Source organism: Macaca mulatta, chromosome 8 (assembly GCF_049350105.2).
Source record: "Macaca mulatta isolate MMU2019108-1 chromosome 8, T2T-MMU8v2.0, whole genome shotgun sequence".
Classification (NCBI taxonomy): domain Eukaryota; kingdom Metazoa; phylum Chordata; class Mammalia; order Primates; family Cercopithecidae; genus Macaca; species Macaca mulatta.
In genome coordinates this window covers 113,336,737-113,353,141 of record NC_133413.1, presented here as the reverse complement: position 1 = coordinate 113,353,141, position 16,405 = coordinate 113,336,737, and the positions used below count along the sequence as shown (strand labels likewise).

The following is a 16,405-nucleotide window of genomic DNA, read 5'->3' as shown; positions in this document are numbered from 1 at the left end:
ACATGTCCTACAGATTCATCCATGTTGTCACAAATGACAGGATTTCCTTCTCTTTCACAATGGATTGCTGTAGATTATTCCATTCTGGGTATACACCACATTTTCTTTATTCATTTGTTGATGGTTACAGGTTGATTCCGTATCTTGGCTATTGTGAATAGTGCAAAGCGATCTTAATACTCAATGGGAAGAATTATGATTGTTCTGCAACTTGTAAAAAGTTTTGTCAAAATATTAAAAACTGTCTTTCTGTCAGTTGTGAAAGAGGAAATGAAAAATTATAGTAAAACTAATATTTGCTTAGTGTGTGTGTATATATACACATATATATTTATTTTATATATACATATATTATATATAGATTATTTATTGTTTATATATTATTTATATATTATATTTATATATATTTATTATTTAATAATATCATTTATTATTTAATATATATTTTTATAATATATAATAATATATTGTTATTTAATAATATATATTTATTATTATATATATTATTTATTTTATATATATACATATATATTTACAAAATATATATGTGTGTGTATATATATATTTTTTTCTCTTTTGAGATGGAGTCTCACCCTGTCACCAAGGCTGGAGTGCAGTGGGATGATCTCAGCTCACTGCAACTTCCACCTCCCGGGTTCAAGTGAGTCTCCTATCTCAGCCTCCCAAGTAGCAGGGAATACAAGTGCCCACTATCATGCCTCACTAATTTTTGTATTTTTAGTAGAGATGGGTTTTCACCATGTTGGCCAGGCTGGTCTCGAACTCCTGACCTCAAGTGATCCACCCACCTCGGCCTCCCAAATTGCTGTGATTTCAGGTGTGAGCCACCACGCCTGGCCTACTTAGTATACTCTTATCAATTGTTTAAAAAAATCATAATAGGGAGGGCATTAAACAGAGACAGGCCAGTATTTTAGCTTCTAGGTAAACAGAGCCCAATGTAAAACAATAAAACAAAACTAACACCAACTGACTTCTAACCGGGGCCTTCCCACACTAAACCAATCAGGAACATTTTCATTGTCTTCCCTCCTTGTAAAAGCTCACAGCTCATGCTGCTGTAGCCAAGTACTCCCAATCTCTTTTGATTCTGAGTGCTACCTAAATCATGAATTGTTCTTTGTTTAAAATAAACTCTATTACATTTATTTTGTCTAAAGGTGTTATTTTTAACAGATTTGGTGTCAGAAATGGGATCCAAGGCATTCTCTGGCAGCCCCAGGAACACAGAGCTACCAGGGGAGGTAGCCACAGACCACACTGTGCTCACTGTTCTCTTGTTTGTAACTGGAGGCTGTGATTAATTCCCTCTCAGACTGAGCTCCACGAATTATATTTTGAGCTCCCTAGAACTTCATTTGAGCAAACAGGGTCCAGGATCAAATTGGATTTGATGATTAACCGGATTGGATCCAGATACAGGCCTTGGCTAGGTACCTGTTGACAATAGGTTCATCTGAATCAAATGAGTCTGGCACTCTATCTTCTGGAACTCCAGCAAATTTTATGTATAAGAATTACAGACCCAGGACTTGCACATTTTTAGAAAAATTGGTTAATCTTACAAAGATAACTTAGAATTAGAGTGGTCACTATGGGGAACTTTTAACCCAGATGAAATCGTTCACCTGTGAGGTACATTGGAAAAGAAAGAATCTAAAATGCAATGGGATGCATTTTTTAATTGGTACAAAGAAACATCTAGAAGATAAAATGAATTAAAAATTGCCTCCCTAAAAAATTCCTTACAGGAGGCAAAGGAAAATCTTAAGCAACAAACTCAGGACATTAAAATAAAAGGACTGTACCTTGACTGAATTAACCCTGACTGTTCCTTCTCTTTATCTGTCCTTACCTCAATACTCTGAGTTCGCTAACCCTTTTGCCCAGCTACCCTTTCACCCTGAAGACAATGAAAAAACGGAAGTTAGGCAAATACTTGCAAAACGAGACCCTCTGATCAGGCAGGCATGCCTGCCATAATCACCTTCACTCCATGGTCTAAAATTGAGCTTAGGGCCATTGTAAATGATTTCCCTAGCCCCAAGAAAACCTCCTGGAAATGTACTAAGGAATTCAGAAACCTTATTAGAGCATTTGATCCAGTACTCCCTGATCTTTACCAATTTATTCATGTGCTATTGCGAGCTGGTGATGCTTGAAGATGGATAGCAGGAGTGGAATGGGACCAACCTGCAGAGGATGTGAAAGACCCTCCAAACGTCCTGAAAAGAAAGGCAGAAAAAAGCTGGAAGAATTGCCGAAGACCTTTCAAATTCAGTTCCTAAGATTTTTCCACAAAAAGTTGATTGGTCCATCATACAATCTTATAGACAGAAAAAGATGAACCAATTTCAAATTACAGAGCCCATTTAGAAACACTATTTATAAAACATGCTGGACTTGAAATACCACAAGGGGCACTTCCTGCAGAGACTGAAATGGCATTAGCTTCTGCATTTGTAAATGGACTTCATCCTAAATTTAGTGATTTAATTAGAAAACATACACCAGGATGGAAAGTTATAGATATGATTGAATTGGTGGCCCCAGTTGAACATTCTGAGAGGATTCTAAAGCAAGAGAAAAATCAAAAGGCAAATAAAGGGCAACACAGAGAGACCCCCATCTCTACAAAATAAATGAAAAAATTAGCCAGGCATGATGACATGTGCCTGTAGTCCCAGCTACTCAGGAGACTGAGGTGGGAGGATCACTTCAGCCCAGGAGGTTGAGGCTGCAGTGGGCCCTGATTGTGCCACTGCACTCCAACCTGGGCGACAGAGCAAGGCCTTGTCTCAAAAGCAACAACAACAACAACACAAACAGAGGCAAATAGGCTCATGTCTTTATGTTACCAAAATGCCAGGGGTTTGGTTTAGGTCCTGCTGCTCACTGCACAGAAAGCCAATCACTGAGAAAGTGAGTATCGCCGGAGAAGAAGGCTTTCATCAGTTGCCGCAGCCGAGAAGATGGGAGCTTAGTCTCAAATCCATCTCCCTGACCAAATAAAATTGGAAGTTTATATAGCAGGGAAGAAACGTAGCCATGTGTGGGCAAACAGGGATTAGAAAGGAGTAAGGAGGAGGAGTTGGTCAATCAGGAAGCAGGTGGTCAGTTAAGCCAGCAGTCCCCAACCTTTTTGGCACCAAAGACCAGTTTCATGGAAGACAATTCTTCCACACATGGTGGTAGGGGTGGGGGATAGGGGATAGTTTCAGGATGAAGCTGTTCCACTTCAGATGATCAGGCATTAGTTGGATTCTCATAACAAGTGTGCTATCTGGATCCCTTGCATGCACAGTTCACAACAGCGTTCCTGATCCTATGAGAATCTAATGGTGCTGCCGATGCAGCTCAGTTGGTAATGCTCACTCACCCTCCACTCACTCCCTGCTGTGCAGCCCAGTTCTTAACAGGCCATGGATCCCAGTCCATGGTCTGGGGATTGGGGACCCCTTAGTAGGCAATCATGATGAGCAAAGGGTCTGGATTTCATTGTCCAGATATGGTCATCTGTTAAGTTTCAGCTCCTTAATACTATTTGGGAGGCCTGATGGTTGATTTCCTGAAAAAAGAACTCAGATAAGACAAATGAAACTTTCTCAAGTTTCAAGACTGGGAGGGTCAATTTCTTTTTCTTTTTCTTTTTTTTTTTTTTTGAGACAGAGTCTCACTCTGTTGCCCAGGCTGGAGTGCAGTGACATGATCTGGATTCACTGCAACCTCCACCTCCCAGGTTCAAGCAATTCTCTTACCTCAGCCATCCGAGTAGCTGGGATTGCAGGTGCACGCTACCCATGCCCAGCTATTTTTATTTTTTTTTATTTTTTTTTTATTTTTAGTAGAGACAGGTTTTTGCCATGTTGGCCAGGCTGGTCCCCAACTCCTGGCCTCAAGTGATCCACTCACCTTGGCCTCCCACAGTGCTGAGATTACAAGCATGAGCCACTATGCCCAGCCTGGGAGGGTTAATTTCTATGTTTATTCAAAAGAAACCATAAACATCAGTTACATGGGACGATTGGGCTGGTTTAAGTAATACAGCAACTACAATAAAGGAAGACATCTCGAGGCACAAGTTTCTTTAGTTTGGGGCCTCTTAGTATTGATTTCAAATACATGAATATACTGGAGGAGGACCAAAGAAACTTGTGCCTCTAGATGTCCTTCTTTATTGTAAACAGCCAGGCCACTGGAATCAAAATTGTCCAGTTTTTTTTTGTTTTTTTTGTTTTTTTTCTGAGACGGAGTATCACTCTGTCGCCCAGGCTGGAGTGCAGTGGTGTAATCTCGGCTCACTGCAATCACCATTTCCTGGGTTCAAGTGATTCTCTCGCCTCAGCCTCCTTAGCAGCTGGGACTGCAGGCACACACCACCATGCCCGTCTAATTTTCGTATTTTTAGTAGAGATGGGGTTTCTCCATGTTGGCCATGGTGGTGTCGAACTCCTGACCTCAGGTGATCCGCCCGTCTCAGCCTCCCAAAGTGCTGGGATTACAGGCATGAGCCACCATGCCTGGCCAAAATTGTTCAGTCTCGCACTAGGCATGTGATGAACCCATTTCTTTTGACCCAGACATTTTCCCCTCCAGATGAAGCCCCTGAGGGTTTGACTCCTGGAATAATAACACTAACGAGGCTCCCAGGTTTTTTTTCCATAATACCTTTAAATGAACAAGGGGAAACTAAAATTAAGATTAATGGGAAACAGGCAGGGTGATTCATGCCTGTAATCCCAGCTATTTGGGAAGCTGAGGTGCGAAGGTCACTCAAACCCAGGAGTTTGAGGCTGTAGTGAGCTATGATTGCATCACTGCACTTGAGACGGGGTGACAGAGGGAGACCCTGTCTCAAAAGGAAAAAAAAAAAAAAAAAAGTAGATAAAGTGGCTCCAGTATTTACCAAAACTGTATAAGACTTCCCATTAATCTTTTTTTTTTTTTGTCTTAAGAGGCAGGGTCTCACTCTGTCACCCACGCTGGAGTGTAGTGGCATGATCACAGCTCACTGCAATCTTGACCTCCTAGGCTCAAGGGATCATCCCACCTCAGCCTCTCAAGTAGCTAGGACTACAGGTGCATGCTACTGTGCCTGGCTAATTTTTTAAAAAACGTTTTGTAGAGATGGAATCCTGCTATGTGCTCAGGATGATCTCAAACTCCTGGCCTCAAGTGATCATCCCTTCCTCGGCCTCTCAAAGTGTAATGATTACAGATGTGAGCCACTGTGCCTGGCCACATTATGTACTTCTTTAAATTTTTTTATTTTTATTTTTTTGAGATGGAGTCTCTCTCTGTTGCTCAGGTTGGGGTGCAGTGGCACAATCTGGGCTCACTGCAACCTCTGCCTCCCAGGTTCAAGTGATTCTCCTACTTAAACCTCTGAGTATCTGGGACTACAGGCACATGCCACCATACCAGCTAATTTTTGTATTTTTAGTAGAGACGGGGTTTCACCGTGTTGGCCAGGCTGGTCTTGATCTCTTGACCTCAAAGTGATCCACCTGCCTTGGTCTCCCAAAGTGCTGGGATTACAGGTGTGAGTTACTGTACCTGGCCCACCTTATATACTTTAAAACCCCACCTTCATAAATCAGCAAATTCCTTGCAATAAAAAGAATAGTTTCATGGTGGAGGTTTAAAATCAAGTCCAAATGTCTCCATGTCTGAACCTGTTCAAATGATACTTGGACCATTTTCAGAAAAATATGCCTTCTTACTTTGTGATGCTGCCCCAGTGAATCTATGGGGACAAGACTTGCTAAAATTTACACAAAATTATCTTCGGAAAGAGATAATCTTATAATTTCCTAACTTTCCTGAACCTGAATTGCTCTGTTACATACTGGCAGAAGCTGATAACACTGAAACTCAAATCTATAAAAACCTGTTCTTTCTGAAGAACCTAGATATTTGTGGGCTTCCTCCTTAAATGACATAGGAAATATTTAAAGTGCTGAACCCACAAAAATCAAAACAGAAAAAAAACCCAAATAGGTCATTCTAAGCTGCTATCTAAATTACCTCAATATCCACTAAAACCAGATGTATTCAGGGGCTGTCACCAATTGTAGAGGAATTAATTATACAAAGATTTCTAATGTTTTGCACTCGTCCTTGTAACACCCCAGTCTACCACTTTAAAAACCCAGTGGACAAGGTTGGAGATTTGTTCAAGACCTACATGCAGGAAATAAGATTGTAATACTAAGGTTACCAGTAGTTCCAAATTCTAATACCTTGTTGTATAAGGTACCCCAAAATTTAAAATGGTTCACAGTGAGGACACACAGTATTCCAGCTGATAAAGGGAGTCACTACTTATTTGCTTTTACTTGGAAAAAAATCAACAATATAATTGGACTATAATGCCAAAGGGATTTACCAAGGCCCATCTTATTTTTCTCAGACTTTGCATCAGGATTTGCCAAATTTGCAATTTCCTAGGAATTCTGCTCTTATTCAATATGTTGATAACCTACTGCTATGTTCTTTCTCATACTAAGGAAGAGTCAGAAATAGATTCAACTTACTTCTTTTTTGTGTGTGATGGAGACTTGCTCTGTTGCCCAGGCTGGAGTGCGGTGGTACAATCTTGGTTCACTGCAGTCTCCACCTCCCAGACTCAAGCAATTCTCATGCCTCAGCCTCCCAAGTAGCTGGGACTACAGGCACGTGCCATCACACCCAGCTAATTTTATATTTTTAATAGAGATGGGGTTTCACCATGTTGACCAGGCTGGTCTCTAACTCGGCCTCAAGTTGATTGCTTGAACCTGGGAGGCGGAGGTTGCAGCAACCTGAGATTGCACCACTGCACTCCAGCTTGGGCAACAGGGGCTCCATCTCAAAATAAAATAAAACAATAAATAAATAAATAAATAAATAAATAAAAAAAATAATGCTGCAATCTACTTAACCCTTCTACCCTACTACCCTTACTTGACAAAGGTGAGGACCACAACTATGTAAATCTCATATCACAGCTATTGACTCCTCAATTGATTTATAAGATGTCCCATTAAACACCTTAAGATAATACATTTTGCTGATGGATTTTATGCTAAAAATGCAGAAGTAAAATACCAAGGAGGGCATGCCTGGACTACCCAGAATGAATTAACAGAAAAGGGAGCTCTTTCCCAGTTGAAGTCAGCCCAACCAGCAGAGGTGCATGCTCTCACTCAAGTCCTGTCAAATATCTCAGGGCAAATCAGACAACATTTATACAGACAGTAGATAAGCCTTTGGGGGTAGTCCATGATTTTGGCATGTTTTAGAAGCAAAGAGGTTTCCTCATTTCTAGTGGGTCCACCACCGAAAATGAGCCCCAGGCAAATGAACTTCTTTCTGCTATTTTGCTGCCCTCACAAGTTGCTGTTATTAAAATTAAAGCTCACTTGTAAAACTGAACCTGAATATCAAGACAATGCCTTAGTGAACTTCCACGCTAAGGTAGCTGTCACTAAACATGTTACGGTATGCAATTTGGTCGAATTCTATAACATTAATTCTGATCAAATCACCTATGATAATTTGTTCAATAAACGATTCTATGCACCTGAATTAGAAAAACAAGATTGGCACTTAAAAGGATGCAAATGTAATACTAAACATGAACTCACTGAGGGCCCTGACAGCCACCTAGTCCTCCTCAAGTCCTTAAAACTACCAGTGTTAAAGGCTCTGCACTCCACAACTCACCATAGTATAGACAAAATGGTTCAAATTATGAAAAAGTATAGGTGGAGTAATTGTTCTAAAGTTGCAAAAATGGTTTATAACACATGTCTGATTTATGAGATTCATAATTCTGTGAAAACCATTAAGGTTTCAAACAGTACATTTCTACCACCTGCTGGACCATGTGAACACCTACAAAAGAACTTAATTTAGTTGCCACCCTAAATGGGCTCTCGGTATGTTCCAGTAACTGTATGCCTGTTCTCAGGGTGGATTGAGGCCTTGCCATGCAGGAAGACTGATGCCACAACAGTAGTAAAAAAAAAAAAAAAAAAAAAAAAAAAACCACCACCAAAAAAACAAAAAACAAAGAATGTGTTTCCTTTATGGGATATCCCTAGAAAGATTTCCAGTGATAGGGGAACTCATTTTACTGTACAACTTTATTGTTACTATTATTATTATTGTTATTTTTGAGGCAGAGTCTCACTCTGTTATCCAGGCTGGGGTGCAGTGGCATGGTCTTGGCTCACTACAACCTTCACCTCCTGTGTTCAAGCGATTCTCCTGCCTCAGGCTCCCAAGTAGCTGGGATTACAGGCATGCACCACCATATCTGGCTAATTTTTGTATTTTTAGTAGAGACGAAGTTTCACCATGTTGGCCAGGCTGGTCTCAAACTCCTGACCTCAGGTGATCTGCCTGCCTTAGCCTCCCAAAGTGCTGGAATTACAGGCATGAGCCACCAAGCCTGGCCTATTGGACAAATTATTAAACAATTTTTTAAAGGTTTACAAACAAAATAGCATGACTGTTGTCCTTATCCCTAGTCTTCTGAAAAGGCTGAATAGACAAATGGCATCCTAAAACTAAAATTGGCCAAGATGATGGAATCTTCTGGATTGCCTGGCCAAAAGTTTGAACACTGGATTTAATGGCAATTATATCTACCCATGCTGGAAAGTGCAAGATGACACCTCATGAAATTGTACTGGAAGACCTATGCCCTTAATAATAGAGCTTCATGTATCTCCCATATTTGTAACCTGGGGTATGACTCAGTATTGCTAGACTTTGATAAATTATGCTGAAGCATACAATAAGTTCTCACAAAATCATTGATCAGCTCTTGGAAACTGTGACTTTAAGCAAAAAAAAAAGTATAATAAAACAAATTTTATTTTTCTCATCAATGTTAAAATGAAGCAACATTGAATGAAACACATTATTCAAGGAACATTGTTTTGCTTAAAATCATTGTTTCCAAAACACTATCAATGATGGCATCAATTGAGAACTTACTGTATTCCCATCAGGTAATAATAGTAGCTTTCTGTGACCCACTGATTGATTATCAGAATCCTCATGGTCTAGAACTTGGACACTGCGTCTTTTGGAATTTATATCAAAGAAAGTCTGCCCTTGAGTCTCACTGGAAGGGACCACACCAACTTCTCACCACTACAATACAGTAAAGCCTTGAGTTTTGGACCAATGTTTCTCAACTCAAGAGGGCCCTTCCAGACTCTTAGAACTGACAACCAGTTAGGGATCTCAAGGTAAAGTTGACCAGGAACATCTCTCCCCGAAACAGATGGCATCTTGAATGTAGACAGCTTTCCCAAGATCAGAGATCAAGAACCTCCTCTTCCTGGGCAGGACGCCGTGGCTCACGCCTGTAATCCCAGCATTTTGGGAGCCTGAGACGGGCGGATCACAAGGTCAGGAGATCGACACCATCCTGGCTAACACGGTGAAACCCCATCTCTACTAAAAATACAAAAAATTAGCTGGGCGTGGTGGTGGGCGCCTGCAGTCCCAGCTACTCGGGAGGCTGAGGCAGGAGAATGGTGTGAACCTGGGAGGCAGAGCTTGCAGTGAGCTGAGATCGCGCCACTGCACTCCAGCCTGGGTGACTGAGCGAGATTCCATCTCAAAAAAGAACCTCCTCTTCCTATCATGGAACCCCTGTTCTTTTTCTCTCCTGTTTCTTACTCTTCCTTTCTATCTGTGTATAGCATGATAATGCCATAATTAGAATCTCACAGTCTATAGCTTCTGCAGAAAATTTTGCTAAATTCTGGATTTTCCATGCTAAGTCAAAATACTTGCATGGCTTTTTAGAGACCCATTAGTGTATCTTGTGACTCAATTTGCCAGAATCCCAAATGCAACAATCTGTTTAGATTATACCGTTGGTCTCTTTATAGAGTTAAACTTCTAGACCCCTTTATTCTTCTTTTTTAACCCAACCATGGAATAGGATGGCCAGGTCTGCTGACCATATTGCAAGGAGGCTATGCACAAAAAGGAGAACATTAACAGAGCTATTTACAAGAATGCCTATCTACATAGGTATTTTGGCAGACTTCTAGGACGTAATAACTCCGTATCAGTCTCTTGGTTAGAAACAGGTGATGCCAACTAATTACTCCATAACTGAAGTTTCCCAAGGAGGAGCCTTGTTCACCCTAGGTACATCCTTCCCCGCCCCCCACCCCCTAGGCTTTCAGGAATGTCCTAGGTACATCTTCATCAGCAGAGAATTTAACTGTCAGCCATATGCTTGGACCACCCCATACCTTGACAGATGGAGAATGAAAGGCCAGTGGGGACTAGGGATTTTAAAGGTGCCATTGTCACTACATAACCAGTCAGAAGCTAAACATTGGTACACCCCTCTAAACCTGCATCATAGATTAAAAAGAAACTGACCAGCAGATGACAACCCTGCCAAGGGGGCATCATATGTTAGGTCCATTCTCTCATGGCTTGGGATGACTACAAATGAAATAAAGGTCAAAAATTTTTCTTTGACATTAGTTACTATTGCGGGTTCTACAGCTAAGGCTATAGCTATCCAACAAAAATCTCTAAATTCTTTTACTCAAGTAGTTTTAGATAATAGGCTTGCATTGGACTATTGGGTGAACAAGGAAGAGTCTATGCAATGAGCTCATTTTACCCTGTTCCTCCTGTTGTGCCTGGATAAATACCTCTTTTATTAGAAACTCAATCACAAGAAATTAACAAACAGGCCACCTGGTTAAAACAAGTTGAATCCCCCTCTGGTTCATTCCTTGACTTACTCAATTTTAGCTGGTTTGATTCATGAGGACCTTGGCTAAGGAGCATACTCTAGTCCCTTGGTATTATCCTCCTGATGGTCATCATTGTAATCACCCTGGTTTGCTGTGTTCTGTCAAGAGTCTTAAATGCATGCTCTCAGCCATCAGCGGTACATTAGATGCTCTCACCTTGATCAGAGTGACAATAATGATGTGAACAACAAAAGGAATCTTTCTTCAATGAGCCTGACATCATGACTTGTGAGTTCCACAGAAACAAAGACAATTTACCTGTGATGGTAACAGGGAGGGGTGCCTATGCTTAAGTATTGTTCAGTCTCTCATAAGAGGCTCACCAAAAACACAGAATAATTGTTTTTAACAAAAATTCTAACAGGGAGGGCATTAGACTGTTAAAGCAAACTAAATATGGCCTGAGAAAGACTTCGTGCTTCTATATTTGAGTCCTTGTGGACAAACTGTAACCTAGCTTAATAGGCATACAAAATTGAAAACCTAATTTAGAAGCATGCGCCTGTAACAATAGCTGAGTTTTGGCCAATCCCAGCAGCCATATTTCAGCCACTCATAGACTGCTAAGTGTTCAAACCGTGTTCAAATAAGGCAAACGCCAACCTGTAACCAATCCAGCTGTTTCTGTACCTCACTGCTGATTTCCGTACCTCACTTCCCTTTTTCTGTTTATAAATTTGTTCTAACCACAAGCCTTCTCTGGAGTCTCTCTGAATCTGCTGTGATTCTGGGGGCTGCCCAATTCGTGAGTCATTCATTGCTCAATTAAACTCCTTTAAATTTAATTCGGCTGAAGTTTTTATTTTAACAAGACGGAGGCAACCCTAGTACTTTAGGTTCCTACGTGTAAGCAGACTGGAGCCCAATGTAAAGAGTAAAACAAAACTCAAGACTACCAATAAGAAAACACCAGCTAACCTCTAACTAGGGTCTTTCCACCTAATCCAGTGAAGTACACTTTCATCTTCCCTTTGTGTAAAAGCTCACTGCCCGTGCTGCTGCAATAAAGCATTCTGAATTTCTTTTGATTCTGAGAGCTACCAATTCATGAATTGTTCTTTGCTCAAAATATACTATTAAATGTATATTATCTAAGGTTTTGAAATGTTAGTAATTTAAACATTAGAAACATTAAATTTCTACGTAAATAAACAACATAGAAAATAAATAGCAAGAGTAGGCCGGGTACGGTGGATCATGGCTGCAATCCCAGCAATTCAGGAGGCCAAGGCGGGTGGATCACCTGAGGTCAAGAGCTTGAGACTAGCCTGGCCAACATGGTGAAACTTTGTCTCCACTAAAAATATAAAAAATTAGCTGGGCATGGTGGTGCACACCCGTAATCCCAGCTACTTGGGAGGCTGAGGCGGGAGAATTGCTTGAACCTGGAGGCAGAGTGCAGTGAGTCGAGACTGCACCACTGCACTCCAGCCTGGGCTACAGAGTAAGACTCCCTCTCAAAAAAAAGAAAAAGAAAACAAATAGCAAGGGTAAATAAATTGTAAATGAAACAACAAGAGTCATTTGGATAGTGCTTACCTTCTTATGTAACTTACGACATGGAGAGAGCATCTTTTCTCTGACTTGATGAATTGCTCTCGTTTCTAAGACTGGATCAGCTTCTGACATTGTATCCTTTGTTTCTTCAATATCATGAAAAATCTCCCAGAGTTGCTTCAATGTGAAGTTTCTGCCAGGACAACTTCTTCTGCGACAGCATGCTTTTTGCCACACTTCCTTCCTCATTTATGTTAAGTTTGCCTTTCTAAGTTCCTCTGGCTGGGACTTTTGAATGACGCAGTGGCCACATTCTCACAGTGAACTGTTTTTCTGTAACTCATTCAATTCGGAGTTCACTTCCAGCGTTACCACTTTTTGGACTTTTTTCTGCGCTTTCATCTTTGTTGGCCAATTTCCTCTTTTGAGTATCCATTATTGTAAATCATCCTGTGTCTTCATTCACAGGAAAATCAGCAACACAGCTACATGCTTTGCTGTGTATGAACTGAACATATGTGCAGTGGCCAATCATCAGTGGACTTTGAAAGGAGTGGTGTGATTGGTTATTGATCATGCTATGCATCTGTTATTCACATAGTGATTTGTGAACAAAAGAGCTGACAGTGAGGTTTGTACTTTGTGTAATTGTGCACAGTTAATAACGTTGTAGTTGAAATTTAAACCATGTTGTTGGGGTTCTGGTGTGATTTAACTAAGTGGTAGTAACTAAGATTTGTGCATATTGGGACCATGCAAAGTGAGGACTAACTATACTTTCAACCCTTACCAAGACTTATCCAGCTGCTGCCATTATCAAATGTCCGATACATCTGCAACAGAGACCAACACTGAGCCCCTGATGTGACACCTTTCCTCAACGAGACCAACTGGCCACTTGATGGAAGCTGACTACCTTAGGTCTCTTCCATCCTGGAAGGGTCAGTGGTTTGATCCCACAGGACATATTCAGGTTATGAGTTTTCCTATATAAATGTAAATGTCTAAACATAATTCTTTGTCACTGAATAGAATGCTTCAGAATACATATACTATAATATTATTTAGAAAAACATTTAAATAATGTAAAAACAATATTAAATATTGATACATATATAGAACTTTTAAAGTATTTTTTAATAGATTGATTAGATACACACTACATTCCCTGCAAGGATTCAGGTGGTGGAGAGTAAAGCAGTGAAGATCTCTTGCTTTGCAGAAATATTTATTGGATTTCATATACTTTTAAGGCCGTATTGGAAGCTGGCAAAGATCCCACTTAGTCCTGGTTGGTAAGTAAACACAGCCTGCTTTTTAGCTTCCAGCTCTTTGCAGAGAACCATGATCCTCCTTTTCCTTTCTCCAGGGCTAACCCACTTCTTCCTACACTCAGATTTCTGATTCTGGAATACAAAACGTACACTGTGAAAGCCTGAGGGAAAGGAATGCCCTCCCACCCCCACCCCAGCCCTCCTATCCCCTCAGCCCCCACTCCTGTCACAATTAAGCACAGCGGCAAGGAGCACTAGGACCCAGCACTTGACCCTGTCTGTTTTAGGGGCCCTCTGTCTGCAAGTGGGTGAAGAACCACTGAATCTTTCTTGTTTCTCAAATTTTGTTTGGGTTTTCTTTTAGAGGCTGGTGTCTTGCAATGTCGTTCAGGCTGGAGTGGCACACTCATAGCTCACTGCAGCCTCAAATTTCTGGGTTCAGGCAATCCTCTTGCAGCAGCCTCCTAAGTAGCTGGGACTACAGGCGTGTGCCACAGTGTCTGGCTGAATCTTGCTGAAAGGAGCTTAGTCAGAACTGGAGGCCTACTGAAAACCACCCTTGTGAGCGAGGCATAGGCATACTAATGGTGCCCCACTATTGCCCAACATCCCAACATCCCATCATCGGGGTTGCTGCTGGTACTCCTTCTACCCTGTTTGGTATGGGATGGGCACTGAGCTCAGGGAGCAGCAAGAAGGTACAAGGACTTCATATTTTCCAGTCTGGGCAAGGAAAGGGCAGACTGTCTTAATGCCTTCTTTGGAAACAGAAGGTTTGGCCCTCCCTTTTTGCATAAACTGCTGAGACATGCAGCACTGTAGGAATACCCAGAATTTATTGCAAACTCCCCAAGATTTGGTTCAATCTGATTTATCATTTCCAAATTCCACTTTATTAAGTGTATTTCTTGCTGATTTTATTTAATTTATTTTTTACCCTATCCTAACCAGAATGCTTTTGAGTTTCCCCTGGTGTTTTTTGTTTGTTTGTTTGTTTTTTGTTTTTTTTCTCTCTCTCATAGGTTGAAATTATCAAGGAGTCTGAGATCTTCCTACCTATAAGAGTTTGCAACCCAGCCAATGAAGGGAGTAAAAAAATATTATGTCAAAATATTTTACATACTGAATTTCAAAAAGCAATTATTTGAGATTTTTTAGACACTAATGTATTCTTTATACCAACTTCAACCAAAGGGATGGCAGAAAGCAGAAAAGATTGTTTCATTATTGAGAATAAAGATCAATTCTATTTTACAAGACTGAGATCTTTCAGAATTAAGTAAGACAAGGTTTGCAAAGCACCTGGTAGTTTGCCTGGCATATAGAAGGTGCTTAATAACTCAGTTGTCATTATGTTTTATATATACCATATTAACTCTACAGTGCAGTTTAGGAAGACTCTTGCTCTCTCTAAACCAGCCTTTCTCACAGGTTAATGTGCAGTTAAATTACCTGGAGTTTTGTTAAATTGCAGGTTCTGATTCAGTGGGTCTGGGCTGAGGCCTGAAAAATCTGAAAGATGCATTTCTTTTTTTTTTTTCTTTTTTTTTTTTGAGACAGGGTCTCATTATGTGCCCAGGCTGGAGTGCAGTGGCATGATCACAGCTCACTGAAGCCTCAACCTCCCAGGCTCAATTGATCCTCCCGCTTCAGCTTCCCAAGCAGCTGGGACTACAGGTATGTGCCATCAGACCTGGCTAAGTTTTTGTATTTTTTGTAAAGACAGGGTCTCATTATGTTGCCCAGGCAGGTCTCGAACTCCTGGACTCAAGCAATCCTTCTGCCTCAGCCTCCCAAAGTGCTAGGATTACAGGAGTGAGCCACAGTGCTCAGAAAGATGCATTTCTTTGTTTCTCTCTCTTTTTTTTTTTTAACTTTTAAGCTCACAGGTACATGTGTAGGTTTGTTACATAAGTAAACTTGTGTCATGAGGGTTTGTTGTACAGATTATTTCATCACCCAAGTATTAAGCCTAGTAGTCATTCATTATTTTTTCTGATCCTCTCCCTCCTCTCACCCTATATGCATTTCTTTTTTTTTTTTTTTTTTTTTTTTTTTTTGAGACGGAGTCTCGCTCTGTCACCGGGCTGGAGTGCAGTGGCCGGACCTCAGCTCACTGCAAGCTCCGCCTCCCGGGTTCCCGCCATTCTCCTGCCTCAGCCTCCCGAGTAGCTGGGACCACAGGCGCCCGCCACCTCGCCCGGCTAGTTTTTTGTATTTTTAGTAGAGACGGGGTTTCACCGTATTAGCCAGGATGGTCTCGATCTCCTGACCTCGTGATCCGCCCGTCTCGGCCTCCCAAAGTGCTGGGATTACAGGCTTGAGCCACCGCGCCCGGCCTCCTATATGCATTTCTAACAAGCTCCCAGGTGTTGCTGATACTGCTGGAATGAGAACCACACTCGGAATTATCAGGGTTCTACCTCATAGATTGAAATGACCGTTCCTACTCATTTCTAACCCTACAGTTGTATGCTGTTTGTTTCATCTCACGTGCCTTGCTTTGACCCCCAACCATCCGTTCAGATCCCACATAACATCCACGATACAGTTTATGCTCCACTCTCTTGATTAAACCTTTCTGCCAAGTTATTATCTTAACTGATTAGTATTGTCTCTAAAACTCTGAATCAAATTTAATTGGATTCCTCTTATGAGAATTGGTAAGAAGTTGCTTAGTTAACCTGAAAAGTTGGTTAAGGCAGGCAAATCATAATTTAAACATACCTACTTTAAACGTTTAAGAACATTTAAATGTGCATTTGTTGGCCAGTTTTTTGACATGGGGCCTAGTCCTTTTGTTTGAGTAGATCTCCCTTGAGAAAT

At 41.0% G+C, this 16,405-nt stretch overlaps 2 protein-coding genes across 2 annotated transcripts in view; both read right to left on the bottom strand.

The window, feature by feature from the left end:
* Positions 1 to 12,838, bottom strand: part of ATP6V1C1 (ATPase H+ transporting V1 subunit C1) — a 90,160-nt gene extending 77,322 nt beyond the window's left edge. Inside the window, exon 1 of the mRNA XM_077942289.1 lies at positions 12,348 to 12,838. The gene's annotated coding sequence lies outside the window, so the exon portion shown is untranslated. The remainder of the gene's footprint in view (positions 1 to 12,347) is intronic.
* Positions 1 to 16,096, bottom strand: part of CTHRC1 (collagen triple helix repeat containing 1) — a 403,638-nt gene extending 387,542 nt beyond the window's left edge. Inside the window, exon 1 of the mRNA XM_001085750.5 lies at positions 16,087 to 16,096. The gene's annotated coding sequence lies outside the window, so the exon portion shown is untranslated. The remainder of the gene's footprint in view (positions 1 to 16,086) is intronic.
* Between the last annotated feature and the right edge of the window lie 309 nt (positions 16,097 to 16,405).